Here is an 18,163-nt window from a genome sequence, read left to right as displayed (position 1 = left end):
ATGCTCATTTGGATTCAGTCCAGGATACAATTGGCTTCTGGGCTGCAAGCGCACATTGCCAGCTCATGTCTGATCTTTCATCCACCAGTGTCCCCAAGTCCTTCTCTGCAGGGCTGCTCTCTCTTGGTTCAGGCACCTCTTGAACCTTCTTTGTGTCTGTCCTTTGCTGCATCCCACATTTCTGCGGCATTAAACACAAGCTGCTGGTTTTGTTTTCCAGAGCCCTTCTTGTGCTGCCTTATGCCTCTTTGACATGTTGATTCTTCCCTTCCAAGGTCATCAATCTCTGACTCTGAAATGGTCCAAGTCCCTGTTGTTCCATTCTTCTTCCCTCTTGATGACATCATGCATTAATATTTGCAGGGATGCTCTATATTTTCACCAAACCTTGTTTTTTTAATGGGGTATCTTCAGGGAACCTCACAGCTGACCATCATGCTGGTGTAACTGTCATTCCAGATTGTCTCTGCATTTCTTGATGTTTCCCCTCCAATCTACCCTGTTTCCCTGAAAATAAGACCTACCCTGAAAATAAGCCCTAGCATGATTTTTCAGGTTTTTTGAGGATGCTCTAAATGTAAGCCCTACTCCAAAAAATAAGACCTAGTTACAGTTCATTCAAAAAGTCAATTTAAATCATGCTCAGACAGCTATACATGTAAAAAAGTAATAAGTTCTGGAGTAAAAATTAATATAAGACACTGTCATATTTTGGGGGAAACAGGGTATGTTCAACCCTTTCTGCATTTCATTTCTGATTTTAAGGTCTTTAATGCAGGAATCATCTCCTTACTCTGTGTTTATTCACCATTTAATGTGATGCAGATGTGATTCCAAAGTGATGTTGCTGATAATACCTTTCAAATAGTTTGTTGTCATAGTTAACACTCTTGGGAATTCTGTCCTTTTATATATATATATGTATGTGTGTATATAAATAGATAGATAAAGATATTTTGACCAGGAAGAAAAGTTAAGACATCATAGCATGTTAACATTGGAAAATCTCACAAAGAATAAAAACTGTATATTTTTTCTGTCCCTATGTTGGCTTCTTTGGTAGTTATCAGCTGCTTTATGTGGGGAAACTGAAATGGTAAACTCCAATCTTGCTGGGTAAGAAACATTTTTGTAAAGCTGTGCATTTAAACTAATTCTATCTGCCATACAATATGCTGAGGATTTGTGATCCTCAGCAGGCATTTGACAGATCTTAACTAGTTATGCTAGTTCTTGTCAATCAAAATTAAACGCCTACCTCACTCCTTCCTACTTTCTCTCTCTTCCAGCTTTTTTATTTAGGTTGGTCATTAAAATTGCTTATAACCATAGAAACGAGGAAAGCCCACCTCTTACGTTCTAGATCTTTAGCGCGATATTCCTGTACTGACATCATGTGAGTTATATACACAATGGCTTAAAAAAACCCGCAAAATCCCGCAGGTAGGCAGAATTGCCATTAATTCTTCCCTATAATGGGGTTGTTCCTATGGCTGCCAACCACAGATTGTGTCCTTCTTGGGTTCCTTTGTGGTGTCCAACACAGGGAGAGACTCTGATGTGGAGAAACCGCTTGATAAGATGGGGTTGGAGAAGAAACCAGATAGATCCGTGGGATGGGAAGGGTGGGAGGATGAGATAAGGAGAAGATGGGTCAGCAAGAGGTCACATGCATGACATAGTGTGCATCCATAATTTCAATATCCGTTTTCATCATTCCAGGGCTGCATGTACCAGGCACCACGTGATGGTTGGGTGGTCTGAGAGATGGACATAATATTGATATTTCTGTAAAACTGGGCCACCAGGTTTCTGTGCTTGACCTGAATTCCTGCTTTGTGGCTTCACTTGTTCTGAAAAATTAAAATATTTACTGATTTTTTGTTTGTTAGAGGCAGTTTAAAAACACTCGTCCCAAGGCTACATGAAGGTGATAGAAACTCTAACCTTAGGAGCTGTGAGCATCCTGAGGTTTCAGTGCTGGACAAACAATGCTGTTTTCATCTTGAGCAAGATGATTCCATGTGAGATTGCTAGAGACAAGATTTCTGATTTCATTCCCCCACCTTAAGTTGCACTAAATCATGCAAATATTAGGATTTTTTTTTTTACCAGATGGAAGGAGTGACCAATCAGATTAAAATAGTTAACCACAGCTGCCAACATTGCTCTCTGTAGCTTGCTCAGTTTTGCTCTTTTTATGAATTATGGGAACTTGATGGCACATAGAAAGCGATAAGGTGGTCAAGAGGTGACTTTGCTGGGTATATGATGGTGGGGTTGGAGGGATCCTCTTTGCTGGGACCTCTGAATGCTCTGAGATGTGTTGTGCATCAAAGAAGGGCAAAGTCCCAATGCTAGAGCAGGTTGGTGTGTATTTTAGCTGTGTACCAAGGACTTACCTCTGCTATCACATTTTTCTAATAGTTTGAAAAAAAAGCAAACGAAACTCACAAAACCTCAAGGAAGAAACAAACAAATGAACAAAATGCTCCCAGGACTGTGATACATAGACTTTATGTTTAGTTGCTAATCTGTAGATGTGAACCAGTAGACAGTGGTACTTTATATCATAGAATCATAGAATCATTTTGATTGGAAGACACCCTCAGGATCATGGAGTCTAATGATGACCTAACTTAACTCTAGCACTAAGCCATGTCCCTAAGGACCTCGTCTAAATGCTTTTTAAACACCTGCAGTGATGGTGACACTTACTGATGCCTCCTTAGATGTGTTACAGTAGAAATACAGTTTGTACAAGGAATCTTTGTGGTGGTGATGTAGGCGTTTTGTTTGTTGTTGTGCAGTGATTATGAAGAGGAAAGGCTGTTCCTTGAGAAACTGCAGCATGTCTTGATGTTTGGAAGGTCTCCAGGATGAATTATCCCTGAGGTAGCTGGATATGGTAGTTTCATTGCTCTCCATAGGAAGGCTTGCCTCTTGGGAAAGTGAATTTTGACCTTTGGCTGAAGAAATAACAAGGAAGAAATCATAGAATGATAGAATCATTTTGTTTGGAAGAGACCCTCAGGGTCATCGAGTCCAACCATAACATAACCTGACTCTACCACTAAACCATGTCCCTAAGAACCACATCTACACGTCTTTTAAACCCCTTCAGGGATGGTGACTCCACCACTGCCCTGGGCATCCTGTTCCAAAGCCTGACAACCCTTTCCATGAAGAATTTTTCCCTAATATCCAATCTAAACCTCCCCTGGCACAACTTGAGGCCATTTCCTCTTGTTTTATGACTTGCCTCTTGGCAGAAGAGACCAACACTCTCCATGCTCCAACCACCTTTTCTGATGTGTGATGTAGCATGACAAAGTGTTACTAAGCAATATCTTAAACATCTTATGTTTTTGCTCTGTGTTCAAAAGCCACCTCTGGGTATTGTACTTTAACTTTAAGTAATTAACTTAAAATAATTTGGGGTTTTTTGTGTGTTGGAGCTTCTGTGGTTGGCTTTTGAGGGTGTTGAATTTCATTGTTCTCATCAAAGAAGGGGAAAAGGTAATTGTGTGGTTTTTCTGAGGGTATGAAAACTCAAGGCAGGAGCTTCTTCAGTGTCCTTTGCTGTTCTCTCCACCTCTAGTCTCATCTCATGTCATTTGGCTTTCCTTACCATCCCATCACAAGGAGGGATACGAAGGCTTTGGTGACAAGTCTGGAAGGCTGAGTCCTGCTTAAAACAAACCAACCAGCCCAAGTTTTCAGCAGTTTGAAACACTTTCTTTGAGGAAAAATTATTGTAAAAAGAGAGTAATACTTCTACATCCTTAACACTACACGGTGGAAAAGTGGTTCTGCCTGATTGCCTAAGACATTCTTTTTCTGGTTTTCTATTTTATTTGTTATTAACGCATAATAAACTGCATCAAAAGCATGTTAAATTTCACCGGAAGCATTAATTTCCAAATTTGGGATAAAAAAAATTCAGTTGTTAAAATGTGCGTGGGGAAATGAGTTTATTACATCATTAACTATGGTCTCCAGAGTTATCAGTTCTTTATGGATGATGTTCTAAAATATGCAGTTGTATATCTGTCTGTATAGATCTGTTATTTCTGCCTACTCCTCTATACACAAGCATGTGCACATGCACTCTTGTATGAATCATCTTCCCAAAAGTCATAATTTAATTTTTCCTCTCTCTATGTATTTTTAGTTCAAAATAAAATATAAAAATGCCATAATGAGTTTTTCCATCTTCTGCTAACTTTGCTTTATAACAGATTGGCTGAGTCCTCTGTGCAGCTTTGTGTTACACCATCCTCGCCAAGGTTTTGCTCTTTTGGGCTGGGACCTCTTGCAATTTTGGGTCCTCTTGGTTGTCCCAGTTATTTGCTTCCAGCTCTGCAATCCCTATAATTGAATGGACTTTCTTTTTATAGGAAATGTAGGAAAAATGCTGACAGATCCTGCTTAACTGGCTAAGGCCAAATATAAAATATGCAATCACTAAGCAGGGAAAATGACAGCTATGTGAAATCACAAATTTCAGAAAATGAGAATTATTTGCTCTATCTCACTGGGCGTCCCTTAACGTTTGCACCCTGAAATTAAAGAGAAGGAGTGGGTTTTTTAGGCATGTTCTTACATTGTCAAGAGATATTGTGTAGACCAAGAGCAAAGCTTGCCTGATGTATTTTTCTTTAACAAATTCACAGAGTGTGGAAACTCCCAGAGGCAGTTGAATCTAAAGATACGGCTGAAACCTCAGTCTTGGGAATACCTGTGCTTCAGTCCAAGGGAAACAGAGCACATAAAAACCTATGTGAACATTTCACTTCTGATTTTCATGTTTTTCCTTTTCCCTGAACAGAGACGATACCTCTGAGAAGGTCCTTGGGTCTGTTGCTGCCAAGTGCTGAACAAGTGACTCCACAACATAAAGGAATAAAATTGTGGGTGAGATATATTTTGCTGTTTTCTTTATGTGATAATGCTTCTCGATTCAGGTTCTTTATTTTGGTTTGGGGGTTTTTGTCCATGTCCCTTGAATTCCTTAGAGATGGTGCTACGTTTGGTAGACCCAGCCTATGGAGTGGATGTGCAGGAACGTTGTGGGCTCAGTCCTTGCAGATGTTCCCCTCTGGATGGCACCTTCTGCTTTTGCGGTGGTTCCCTTGTTTTAACTGGTTGATACTGGGCAATTCCCATCCAAATTGTTCCCCAACAGCTGATCTTGCTTGACTTGGCTGGTTCATTAAGCCCTGGGGTGTCTCACGTTCGCGGTATGTTGACTTTGAGTTGGGTTTTTGGCCAAAGCGAGTGTTAATGGATAGTCTCTGCTGGGAACAGATGGTCAGTGAAGGTTTCATTTTTCAAGGTGTAACAGACTGTATGTGTAAAACCTGTAGTTTTTTTAACATCAGAAATAGTTTTCTTAAACTACATCTGTTTTTCCCACCTGGAATACCGTTAACGGTAATTTGTATTGTGGCTAGAATAGATGTTTCTTGTACTCCAGCTTAATAGTAGGAAATAAGTCTTTTTGCGGATATTTTTGGTTTGATGTCTGTTCCTCCTTCATAGAAATACTTCAGAAACTATTCTAGAACTAGAAAAATATAAAGGGTTTTATATATATATATATATATATATAGATATACGAATCAATTGCTTATCCTTCACTTAATTCTTATTAAAAAAAAATCATGATCTTTGAAACAAGTCGTTAAAAAAGATAGTATTTCTCTGCCACTGTTTTCTGTAGTGTGGGGAGAATTGGTGCCTTCCAGCCCCGTTTCGTATACAGAGCTAAACAGATTTGCAACGTTCGGTAAATAGTATGCAAAAAGCCTGCCTATTAACATCCTGAATAATCACCGACAACAGAGTAAATAGGAGGTTAATGAGATTAAGAGGAACGAGGAACGGGAGCATTTCAGTGCTCCTCCCCGTGGCCCCGTAACTGGTGGCAGCCCTGTTTCTGTTGACGAGCCCAGCATGGCTATGGATGCAGGAGTGATTTTGCTGTTCTTCCCTGTACAATGCTTAATGAGTTCCTACTGCTGGCATTTTTTATTTAAACACTCTATAATATTATTAAATCCCACGCAGATATTTTTTTAAATAAATCTTTATTTGTATTTTTTCCCTATTTGTTTCTAGTGCCGGGGCTCAGTGATAAGGCATCTGGTGAGCCCTTGTCTTCTGAATTCTTGTCTCAAGCATCTGGTTCTCTCTTCAAGGCCAACAGAGGATAGAGGAATTTGTCCCTTATATTCTTATCCCAAGCTCCATCTTGACTTGATTTCATTTGTCCTTTGCCTTTCTCCTTCCAAGTGGTCTCCATCAAATGTTGTCCATTAAATCTTTCAGGGAGAGACCCATTTCTAAGCACAAATGTCACTTTTTTCTTGCTGTAGTATCACTCAATCCTTCTCCAGGTAGTGGGTTTTCTGGACTTGGTGCTCTCTGTCCATCTTCCTCTGGCATCTTCTGGCAGTCATCAATGTTTTCTCAATGTCACTACCTCAAAATAGTTTATTTGAGCTTTCTCCACCCAAAACTGCATATGGGTGGTTGACTCAAAGCTGTAGGCACCGACTCCCCTTACTGGTCACTTGACAAACTGCAACCTATATTTTTTCTGTGTTAAATGAAAATGCGTTGCTGAGAAACCTATTTCGTTTGCTCAAGATAAATCTTGTACTTCTGACCCCACATTTTCCTTTTTACGGTGGTTTTGATTAAAGTATGAACCTTCAGCTAAAACAATTCAGGTAGAGCGTGGGCACTGTGTATTGCCTAAATGAATTATTTGCCTCTTAGCTTTTTTTTTTTTTTTTTTTTTTTTTAATATATTGTAAGGTATTTTACTTCTGTTTCAATTGAGTAGGGTGGTGGTTTCTCTCTCCTATCAACTCTTTTTCATTTGGGTGCGATGATGACTATTGTCCTCTGTCACAGCTTTGCCTGGAGCTGAGATTTCCATTCCAGACTGCATTGCTGGAAGTCAGCCCAACATCTTGGCATTGGCTGGGTAAACTAGAAGAGCTCTTGAGTGCTTCACCAACGCTGTGGGAGGGAGAGATAAAATTACTCCAAATGCTGTCCAACAACACAGTTTGGAAAGGTCTTCTGGATTCATCTTGATGTGATGGTGTAGTGGTTTGTTGCTTTAAGAATTATGGAATCATGGGGTGGTTTGGGTTGAAGGGACCTTGAAAACTCATCTAGTCCCACCCCTGCCATGAGCAGGGACATCTTCACCCAGCTCAGGTTGCTCAGAGCCCCGTCCAGCCTGGCCTGGGATGTCTCCAGGGATGGGGTATCCACCACCTCTCTGGCCAACCTGGGCCAGTGTTCATCGTAAAAATTTTCTTCCTGAGAAACTTTCTGATGGGAACAATTCCTCCCTTTGCAAAGGACATGATATGGGGCAGTCTGAGGGAGAAGAACATAGGTGTGAAGTTGGTAGGGTGATCTCTCTGCCTTTCCCACTGGTTCCTGTTACGGTTGGTAACTGGGAGACCAGTTGAACTGAGTGATGCTCTCTCAGTGCTGAGGCTTTTGTTTGTAAGTCACATTGGTGGTCAGTGTGCAGAGAGCTCATGCTGATGCTTCCAGATGTTGCTGTGTAGTTGGAGACAGATACTGTTGATACGCAGGACAACAAGACCTTCATAAGGGGAGGAAGGTGTTAAAAACCACAGCACAGTTGCTCGTAGTTTCATTTCAATCTCTTTGCAAATAGAAAAGTGGTGGAAACAGTAAATATGTGTATATGTGAGTGCAAAGGAGGGACTCACACATATTCCTGTGCGAGGGCAGGGGAAAGTATTCAGCTTGCTGCAGCATGTTACTAATATTTGTGTGTGAGCGCTTAAAATTTTGCAGGAGATGTTAAGACTTGAGAAATCGGTTTTGTTAGCTTGTAAGGGGATGATTAAACCCGCATTTTCTTCTCTCTTACTGTGGGAATTTTTAAGTTGTTATGCTTGTTTCCTTTGAAGATCATATTAAAAGCAAAAATGTGCCTTCATTATTTATTTATTTCTTTTAGGAAAGGGCTTCTCTTTGCCTGTTTTATGCAAAAAGCACTTTAATTGTTCTTCCAGATGATCGAGAAGAGGGCAGGGAAGAAGATACTTAATGTGATGTGTAATTTTTCCTGGTTTTGCCTCAAAATAAGAAGCCACTTTGCTAAGATTTATGTGTGTAAACACATTTTATACACACGGTGCAGTTATGTTTTATCTGCCTACTGCAGACGGCTGATGCAAAGAAATGCCTTGATAGATGGTATGAACAGGTTCAGGATAACTCCCAAACTGTTCCAGTGATAAACACTGTGCCTGTTTCTTTCCACCTTTATTATCATTGTTGCATCTTTTTACATTTGCTATTTTTAAATATAATCTACCTGAAGGTTAAAAATTGAAATAATGCAAGTCCATTTCTTGCTGTGCCATACTAAAGCAGAATAACACTCCATTAAACCGAGAGTATTTCCAATGCATTTTGCAGCACTAGTATGCTTTGGTGGCAGGTGAGATGACTGTGCCTTGTATATAATTCTCCTAGATATACAATACGATATTACAGAGTTTATGCCAGCCTGGCAATTGTACACAGATTGCCTGAATTGCAAAGCATCACTTGAGCATCAACACCTCTCTCCTGTCTTTTTAAGCTGAAACAACTGGGGGATTTGATGCAGTTGTGCACTTACCTTCAAGGTTTGAGGTCTCAACTGCTTTATTGTGGCTGAGTCAGGAACATTTATGGGCTGGAATCACCCTGGTTTGGCTCCATCATAGTCAAAGGTCAAATGAAACAGTGCTTATCAGGTCTTGCTCAGTGTTTGTGGTTTGTTGTGGCCGAGATGTGGATTGCACACGTTTTAATGGACACCCTCATGGTTTGCTCTTTCAAAACTAAAAATTTTTGGGGATATCTGGGCATTGTCTGGAAGAGTCAGCTGAGAGACTATGCCTGAAAGCTCTCTCTAAAACAATAAGCTGTATCCCATCATGGGAGCTTGGTGGAGATGTATGGCAGGATGTCAAGAGAGCGATGGAATAGAATCATAGAATTAAGGAATCATTTTGGTTGGAAGAGACCCTCAAGATCATTGAGTCCAACAGTTAACCCAACAATGAGACTAAACCATGTCCCTGAGAACCTCATCTATGCATCTTTTAAACACCTCCAGGGATGGTGACTTCACCGCTTCCCTGGGCAGCTTGTTCCAATGCCTAACAACACTTTCTGGGAAGACATTTTTTCTTAATATCCATCTAAAAAAAACCCCAAAATTGAGGCCATTTCCTCTCATCCTGTTGCTTGTTACTAGGGAGAAGAGACCAACCATGCCTGGCTCCAAGCTTCTTTCAGGCAGTTCAGAGATCAGGTGGTCTCTCCTCAGCTCCTGTTCTCCAGGCTGAACCTCCCAGGTTCCTCAGCTGCTCCCATCACACTTGTGCTCCAGCCCCTTCTCCAGCTCTGTTCCCTTCTCTCAACTCGCTCCAGCACCTCAAGATCTTTCTTGTTTTGAGGGGCCCAAAACTGAGTACAAGATTTGAGGTTTGGCCTCACCAGTGGGGAAGGGACTGAAACCTCTTCCCTGCATGTAGATAGAACTACATAATTGTATGTCCTACTGTTGAAGGTCCAGCTGCTTGTCATTGAGTTTGAGCACTGCTGTAAGATACAGGTGTTGTGAGCGCAAGTGCGAGACAAGAAGGTTGGTTCCTGACCTGGAAAATTTGAAATTAATTGGAAAAGGAAACGAGGAGATGATGATGGACATCAGGACTGGAACCAAATCCCAGCTCTCATCAAGGGAGTTTCAGGGCAGTAGGTTGTAAGGAAGCCTGATGTCCCACAGCTGGCTTTGGGAAACCTTCTGGAGTTTGGGAAGAATGTAAAGATGTAGACCATTGGGTTTTTGACACATTCCTGTGCTAGTGAGTTTGTCCATGCAATTGGAAGAGGTTCAGCTTTTTAGAAGTTGCATGAATGTCTAAAGTAAAGCAAAACCCCTTATTGAAATAGCATTTGATAGTTAGGAGATTTTCAGCTGCACTTGTTTGAAATATGTCGTGTGCCATGCCTTAAGACTGCATTTTCAATATATTTCTGGGTACCTCTTATTTTATGTTGAGCTTGAGAAGGAACAGCCCATCTGCCTGACACCCCCCCCCCCAAAAAAAAAAAAACAAAAAACATAAGAGATGAGAAGAAGTGAGAAGTAAGCAAAAAGAGCTTGTCATGAAACCCAAATTCACATAGAAATATCTAGTTTAGAAAGGCATCTTTGAAGCTCATTCTGTACTTTTATTGCAAGGACAATGTTATATGACTGTACTATATCGGAGAACTGTGAAACAGCAACTCCTCTGTCCTGAGCAACTGCCTGGAGCTGTAGGGTTTTGTGTTTAGCCCAACAAATGTTTTAGCTTGGTGTTTCCAGGGGTAAAATGAAGGAGTAGCTACACTGAGGGGTTAATATGGAGTGAATTAGACATTTGTAAAAGGTGTAAAAAAACGCAATTACTGTATTGAGATTACATCCCCATGTTGGAAATGGGAGGCGAGATGCTGTGGTGCTTTCTCCTGCTGCAGATCTTCTTCCTGATGGATCTGGGTGCCGTGGGTGAAGCGCTGGTCTGGTGCATGCATGGGGACAACCACCTGGATTGCAGGATGAAGACAGCCAGATATTTATTTAATGTAGACAAAAGGTGCTTAGATTAGATGAAAAGGAGAATAGAAAAAACAAACAAACAAACAAACAACACAACTCCCAAATCCCTCTGGAGCCAAATCCCATGAGGAGTGGCTGAGGAACCTGAGGGGTTCAGCCTGGAGAACAGGAGCTGAGGGGAGACCTTCTGATCTCTGAACTGCCTGAAAGGAGCTTGGAGCATGGAGCGGGTTGGTCTCTTCTCCCAAGTAACAAGGATGAGAGAAAATGGCCTCAGGTTGTGCCAGGGGAGGTTTAGATTGGATATTAGGAAAAATTTCTTCACAGAAAGGGTTGACAGGCATTGGAGCACAGGGCAGTTGGTGGAGTCACCATCCCTGGAGGTGTTTAGAAGATGCACAGATGAGGGTCTTAGGGACCTGGTTTAGTGCCAGTGTTGGGTTAACAGTTGTACTTGATGATCTTAAGGGTCTTTTCCAACCAAAATTATTCTATGATTCTTTGTTTCCCAGCATCAATCATAAAAATAGTTGTAAAAAAACTCCCTCAGGCCTGTCTCTTCTCTTTTCTCTCAGTTTCAATAAGCACCACAGGCCAAATGCTTGTGCTCACCACAAGGATGCTGTTTCTTGACCTCAGAAGCTGCATCCTCATGTCTACCCCAGAAGCTGCATCCCAACATCTCTACCCATGAGGCAGGAATAGTGCAGCTCGCTGGGTGAGGAGATGCCCAAGGACTGGCTCGCAAGCAGAGGATGGTGGTGGTCTCTGAATGTCCTGCTCACAGAATCACAAAATCACAGAATCACAGAATGTCAGGAGTTGGAAGGGACCTCGAAAGATCACCCAGTCCAATCCCCCCACCAGAGCAGGAACACCCAGATGAGGTTACACAGGAAGGTGTCCAGGTGGGTCTTGAATATCTCCAGAGTAGGAGACTCCAGAGCCTCCCTGGGCAGCCTGGGCCAGTGTTTTGTTACCCTCACTGAGAAGTTGTTTCTTCTCAAATTTAAGTGGAACCTCCTGTGTTCCAGTTTGAACCTCTTACCCCTTGTCCTATCATTGGTTGTCACAGAGAAGAGCCTGGCTCCATCCTCCTGACACTCACCCTTTATATATCTGTAAACATTAATGAGGTCACCCCTCAGTCTCCTCTTCTTCAAGCTAAAGAGCCCCAGCTCCCTCAGCCTTTCCTCATAAGGGAGATGCTCCACTCCCTTACAGCATCCTACATCCTGCTCCTACAGCATCACCACACAGGTCCAGGATGGGAGCCAGACAGCATCTTTGATCTAGATAGCCACTAGCTGGGCATGCTGAGATCCATTTTCCCAATATCAGCATTATTCTGGTGACCCAGCAACACTTGGAGCAGCTCAGCCTTTGTTCTGCTGGCTGAGCTTGGTGCTGTTTTTTTGCCACCTTCTCAGAAATCGCTCTCGACTCAGCTTGCTTTTTTTAGAAACATGCTTTCATCATTTGTAATACTAAAGGCTCTCCTGTAATGGAGGAGTTTTTGGCTGTTATTTTAAACTGAATGTTTCACTGATCTGATTTATGGCATGAGCTGCCGGCTGCTGTATTTGCAAGAGAGTGGAGAGGCAGCCGTGGTGTGGGGAAGGAGCAGCGTAGGGAGGTCTTGAGTTATCTCCCTTGTCAGAGCTAATGCATCACGGAACTTCAGCCCAAAGATGCCTTTTGGCATCATTTTAAGCCAGTAAAACTCAGGGTTCCACTCTCTTTTTTAAGCAGATCCATGGGCTTCAACCCTATCCAACATTTTGGCATTGATGTCCTGGTGCCTGCCTAGTAAGCCAGTTCTAGAGCCAGTTCTAGAGCCTGATTCATTCGAAACAAAACCCTACCCCCAAAATAAAGAAGGCACATAGATTTTGGGTAGATGAGACATAGTCTTAACTCTAAGAGGCAGCTTGCTGCTCTCGTTGGGGCTGAATTAATCTTGCTTGCACCTCTAGCTGAAGAGGCTGAGTGCCAGAGTTAGGACATAGAATCATAGGCTTATTTTAGTTTGAAAAGACCTTTGAAATCATCGAGTCCAGCTATTAACCTAACACTGCTGAATCCACCTATAAATCATGTCAAAACCCTCATCTTCGCGTTTGTTCAACCTCTCCAGGGATGGTGACTCCACCACTTCCCTGGGCAGCCTGTTCCAATGACATTTTTCCTGATATCAAATCTAAACCTCCCCTGGTGCAGCCTGACATAGGGTGGGACCATGGTTGGTTTGGTAGGGTGGAAAGTGGTGGCACTGATGCTTTGCTACATGGTGAATGCAAACCCAGAGCTAAGGACACCTGAAACCTTCAATGACAGTTTTGAGTGTTCAGCTCAGTCCTAACCAAGTGCATAAATAAAACTGGAAGTCCGAGGAATGGGTTATTTTTCTACTTGGTGAACCAGAAAATTAAATACAAATGCAGTGTTTGGGGCATGGATATGAAAGTGAGAACAGATGAGCACTATTAAGTTGTTTTCAGAAGTGGAATTTTTTTGGATAGTCTGAAGTCTCTCACTTCCTGTTGCTTTCTCCTGTCACTGTTTTTCTGCCTCTTCCACTTTAGCAGGTCGGTCGAGTTAATCACAAGAGAGAAAAGAGTACAGTTTGCTGATTTGGGCTTTTCTTCTCTACCCAACCATCTATGAATGTGTTCATGAAGCACATAAGGACTACATATCTCAATGTCCTCAATGGAATCACAGGAAATGTTACTGATTATCTATTTTTTTTCTGGTATGGTATATGGGCTGGGATGCTCAGCTCTAATGTTGGCTTTGAGAACATGTTGTTTTGCGGTATTCAGTGCTATGCATTGTAGAAATGTGTGGACTAGATGATCTCCAGAGGTCACACAGTATCACAGTATCACAGTATGTTTGGGATTGGAAGGGACCTCAAAAGATCATCTAGTCCACTCCCCCTTCCATCCTGAAGCATTCTGTGATTCTATGTGGCTTTATTGCTGCTGAGATACGTGTTGGGCAAACAAAATGGACTTGGAGACTCTTCAGCTGAAGTGTGTCTGTTTTCAAGCTACTTTTCTGTAAGCTGGAATTTTAGGGCATTGCCCTTAGCCTTGCTGATCCAAAATGGGAGAGTTGTCTGACATTTAAGATACTTGGTGTATCCCAGCTCTTCCTCTGGAAGTTGAACCAGAGAAATTGTGATGTCAAGGGACCAGGAAAGGTTCAGGTTGGACACGAGGAAAAGTTTCTTCACCCAGAGGATGCTGGACACTGGAACAGGCTCCCCAGGGAGGTGTCACGGCCCCAAGCCTGACAGTGTTCAAGAAGAGACTGGACAACGTCCTCAGACACATGGTGTGAACTGTGGGGTTGTGCTGTGCAGGGACAGGAGCTGGACCTTGTGAGTCCCTTCCAGTTCAGGACGTTTTATGATTCTATGAATGTAGAGGGAGACCCCAGCTCAGATTGCCTGGATATCAAACTGGCCACATGCGTGCCAGATCCAGGATCTACCAGCATGATAATGGATTTCTTGGGAGACTGATTTTCCTACCATGAGTGTGGCACTGCACAGGCACAGCTACATTTTTTCTCCTGGAAAGTGATTCACACCAAGATAACTGTGAGCAGGACTTAGCAAATTCAGTTTACTGGTGCATGCTGAAAGGGACTGACTGTTTCATTGGATTAGTAAGTCATCTAGGTCAAGATTTAGGAGACAGTGTGAAGGGTTGGTGAGAAAATTTCACTTTTAATTCACTTAGTGTCCACTGCATAAGCGTAAGTACTTACGGCGATCTTCGACTTTTTGCCACATCCTAGTTGGTCTCTGTTGGGTCATGAATCTTCCAGGGGATCCATGTCATATCTGTGAATGTCTAGGACACGTAGGACATTTCACAATGTTTGCAGAACTAAATGCAACCTTCAGGTCCCTGGAAACATTACCAAAAAATTTACTTTGCTTTGGAGCTGGCTTTCAAATGACTAGGGTAACTGTAAACCAGGAGAATTCTTCACTGAGGTAAAGGTTTCTATAACTCAATGATCCTTGTGCGTCCCTTCCAACTCATGACATTCTATGCTTCTATGATCCAAATGTGCAAAGTAGCACCTCTGTGAGGTCAGGGTGGCAATCTTTTTTTTCGGCATCCTGAGCTGTTTTGTGGAAAGTGTGTCTATGTGGATGGTCCAAAGTTAAAAATCAAAGTAGGGTGTGATTCAGCCTGAGCTTCTTCATATTTTCATATTTTTCCTGTTTTCATATTTTTCCTGTTATCTCCTTTGGCCTCAGCATGAAACTCCCACATGGATTTTGGCCTGCGAAGGAACCATTGATGTTAATGACAAAGTTCTCTGTGTCAATCATGTGCTGATGACATGCAATGACGACCTTTATTGTGTTCTTCCAACAAAACCCCATTAGAAGTTCCTTCTTTACTTGAGAAACAGTGTTTTTATCAGATGATAGTGTTCAGTTGAGGCTTGGCCAAGGAGGAGGTTCCTGTTGCAGTGGGTGCTACTATTGATGACATTAATGCTTCATCATAAGAAGTTTTGGGCCTCTAAAGATGAGTATGTTTATATGTGTCCGAGGTGAGGAAGGCTTTTGCATATTCAGAGTTGCTCTCTGGTTGCCTTTTTTCCCTGAATACCCAAATTAGCTCTTTTTTTCTGTTGAGACGATGTTTGTAAACTCTACCGTTACCTTCTGCTGAGCTCAATTTACTGATGACCTTTCTTGCAGCCTGAATGCAACATGAGCAATATAAACTGTCTTAAGTTATACCTCTTGCCCTCTATCCATCTCAGTTTAGTTTTGCAGGAGGATCGTGCATTATCACTTGGAGTTTGCTTTCAGAATTGGGAATGGTGATAAATAAATCCTTATGGTAGAAACTGGACAACGTGGACTGCTTTAGCTAGCTTAACATGTGGAAAAGAAAGATAAATGGATTTTTATTTTTCTTCTTTACATATGCCTTGGATAGATCTCTGTGTCTTCTCCAACCTACGTTTTCTGGGATTGTAGGCAAAAATGCTCATGTCAGATGTTTTTCCCATCTCACAACTGCAAATGCCAATTAAGATCATTGCAATAAAGGCAGCTGTGACTTAGTTAAAAGCCGGACTAATGCAAACTCTGCCATGTGTGCTTGCTTTTGCATCCTTCCCCTGCACCTGGGATTGTTTTCATCTCCATGAAATGACTTTTGATAGGAAACCTACAGGTGTGTTGCTGTATTTTTCTTAGTAATCTCTGGCACTCACTTAATTTTTACACTGCAGTTTAGTGCAAGGGCTGTTGAGATCCAGCTGTGTTGGCATTCATCAATTTTGCTCTGACTTGACTGCAAACAAGACCCTGTGTTAGACGGCAAAAATCTTTAAAATAGAAAAGCAAATTCATGCAATGAATGATGTAGATCTAGTTTTTGGAGTAAAGTGACAAAACTCAGGTCATTGTTTTAACTGAAGTATACCTTTCTTTTTTTTTTTTAGTTGCCTGTATAATTATGATCCAAATTTCTTGATCAAATGGGAGGGTAATGCGAGTGGATGCATTTGTCAGAGCACAACATATTTATGTTGGAAACCCTCTGTGTCATTTGCTGGTTGGGCACTTTACACTTGGGGAGCAAGAACATACTCTTCAAGCCTCTGGTTGTGGGACATTTGCTCCTCACGAGAGGTTTTTGGGCAGCAATATACTGATACTTTGGCTCTTCTCAGATTATATCTATGTGAGGAAACCCAAGTGGCCAAAATGACTTTAAGGCTGCAGAGTTGTTAGCTGGCTGCACTACTGCTGGCTACACCACTGCTAACTACACCACCAAGATTGAGCTTGCTGTTGGTGGGGACATCACTGAGGATATGACAAAAGAAATGTATAAAATACAAACCTCAGATGGAGGATCTTCATCTTCTCTCCACTCTCCATCTGCTGAAGAGCAAGCAGAAGACACCTGATTTCCTACAGATGTGCCTTTCACCTCCTGGTACATCTTCTGCCACTTGCCACTACCCTTACCACAAGAGAAATTATAATTTTGACTGGTCACTCCATTTGTCTACTTGTAGGTAATCCACATAGAATCATTTTGGTTGGAAAAAGACCTTTAAGATCGAGTCCAGCTGTTAAACTAACACTGTGAAGTCCACCTCTAAACCATGTCCGTAAGAACCTCATCTACACAGCCAAAGGACCACCTCAGGATGTCACCATTGCAATGCTGTCACTTCATTTTACCGTCAAGCTATGAGACATACAGGGAACACACACACCTAGTGCATATTTAAGAAACTGGATTGAGGTGTTGCTGCAAGTGTTGTGTTTTGGTCCAATTCTCCACACTGGTGTTCACTTATCTTTCTTTCCTGTACTCAACCTTTAATATTTCACCCAAATTTTGGGGTGGTAATTATATTTTAGCTTTTTTTTTTTACTTTCTTTTTATGTTTTTCCTCCAATCTGATTGAGGCTGGCCAACAGCTTCAAGTTGTGGGAGCAGCTGAAAGGGTGGGGGAACAGGACTGATAAATGGGAAAGTCAAGGCAGACCATTGATGGTTCTCCTATCACTGTAAATCTTCGTGGTGTTCATCACCATGTTGCTGGGAAAGGCTGAGAAAGTGGCATCTGTTATTCCATGGCCATGGGAGACTGGCCATTTTGTTGGCAAATATGGGAAAAATATAGGATAAGTGTCTGGAGGCAGAGCCACAATAACAAGTAGTAAAGAGTTTTCTATCTGTTCCAGAAGATCTCCTGGTGGGGAATGTCAAGAAATGCATCTTTTGTGACTTCTGCATGTCTTGTGACACAGCATCTCTCTTGACTTTTGGGAGCCTATTTGTGGAAGCATTCAGGGAACATATTCTCCTACATATTCTCCCATCTGTCTTTTTCCCAAATTCACTGGCCTTGGTGTACGCTTAAGAATAGATTTGCTTTCTGCATTATGTTGAGAAAGCAGTTAAGAAGGTTTTTTTTGACCTTCCTGTGTTTAGTTGATAATATTTTTAGTATTTTATATGATGGCTGTTTCTGAGTCGATTTGTAGATTAGACTTCTTATTTTTTCCCCATTTAAATGCAGAGGGGAAGGCTCGATCAACATCTTAATCGGAAAGATATTTTGGGGTGTTCTGTCACCCGGACTGGGTTGTGCATTTCATGACACTTAATTTCCCTTTTACGTTGTTTAGAAAAGACTTTTTCAAGAATGGATGAACTGGGCTTGTGGTATTTACCAAACCACAAGAAACTATAGTTGCTTTGCTGTACAGACCCTGAATACGCCTGTAAAAACCCAGCCCAAAACATAACCCTTCCCCTACCCCTAAAAAGGTGTGAAATGGGGAGGAAGAGATTGTTTCTCCATGTAAACTTTTTTCAGTTTTATTTTTTTAATTATTTAATTGGCTTCCCCACAGTATCAGTGATTAGATTGGCCTCTTATCCAATCTTAAGCTTATTGGCAGATAACTAGGGATAGTCTTTTCTA

The 18,163-nt window shown here is 41.8% G+C and overlaps 1 protein-coding gene across 39 annotated transcripts in view; it reads left to right on the top strand.

Moving 5' to 3' along the window:
• Nucleotides 1-18,163, top strand: part of TSNARE1 (t-SNARE domain containing 1) — a 540,792-nt gene that overhangs the window by 17,364 nt on the left and 505,265 nt on the right. For 20 of the 39 annotated variants that reach the window (XM_065054562.1, XM_065054558.1, XM_065054549.1 and 17 more), the window contains one exon: nt 4,832-4,913. The gene's annotated coding sequence lies outside the window, so the exon portion shown is untranslated. Of the gene's footprint in view, nt 1-4,831; nt 4,918-18,163 lie in introns of all 39 variants that reach the window. The other 19 variants (XR_010470816.1, XM_065054560.1, XM_065054547.1 and 16 more) reach the window with 1 other exon arrangement.

The sequence above is a fragment of the Columba livia genome, chromosome 2 (genome assembly GCF_036013475.1).
Source record: "Columba livia isolate bColLiv1 breed racing homer chromosome 2, bColLiv1.pat.W.v2, whole genome shotgun sequence".
Taxonomy (NCBI): Eukaryota; Metazoa; Chordata; class Aves; order Columbiformes; family Columbidae; genus Columba; species Columba livia.
Note: the sequence above shows the minus strand (reverse complement) of the source record. Positions and strands in the feature narration are given on the sequence as shown.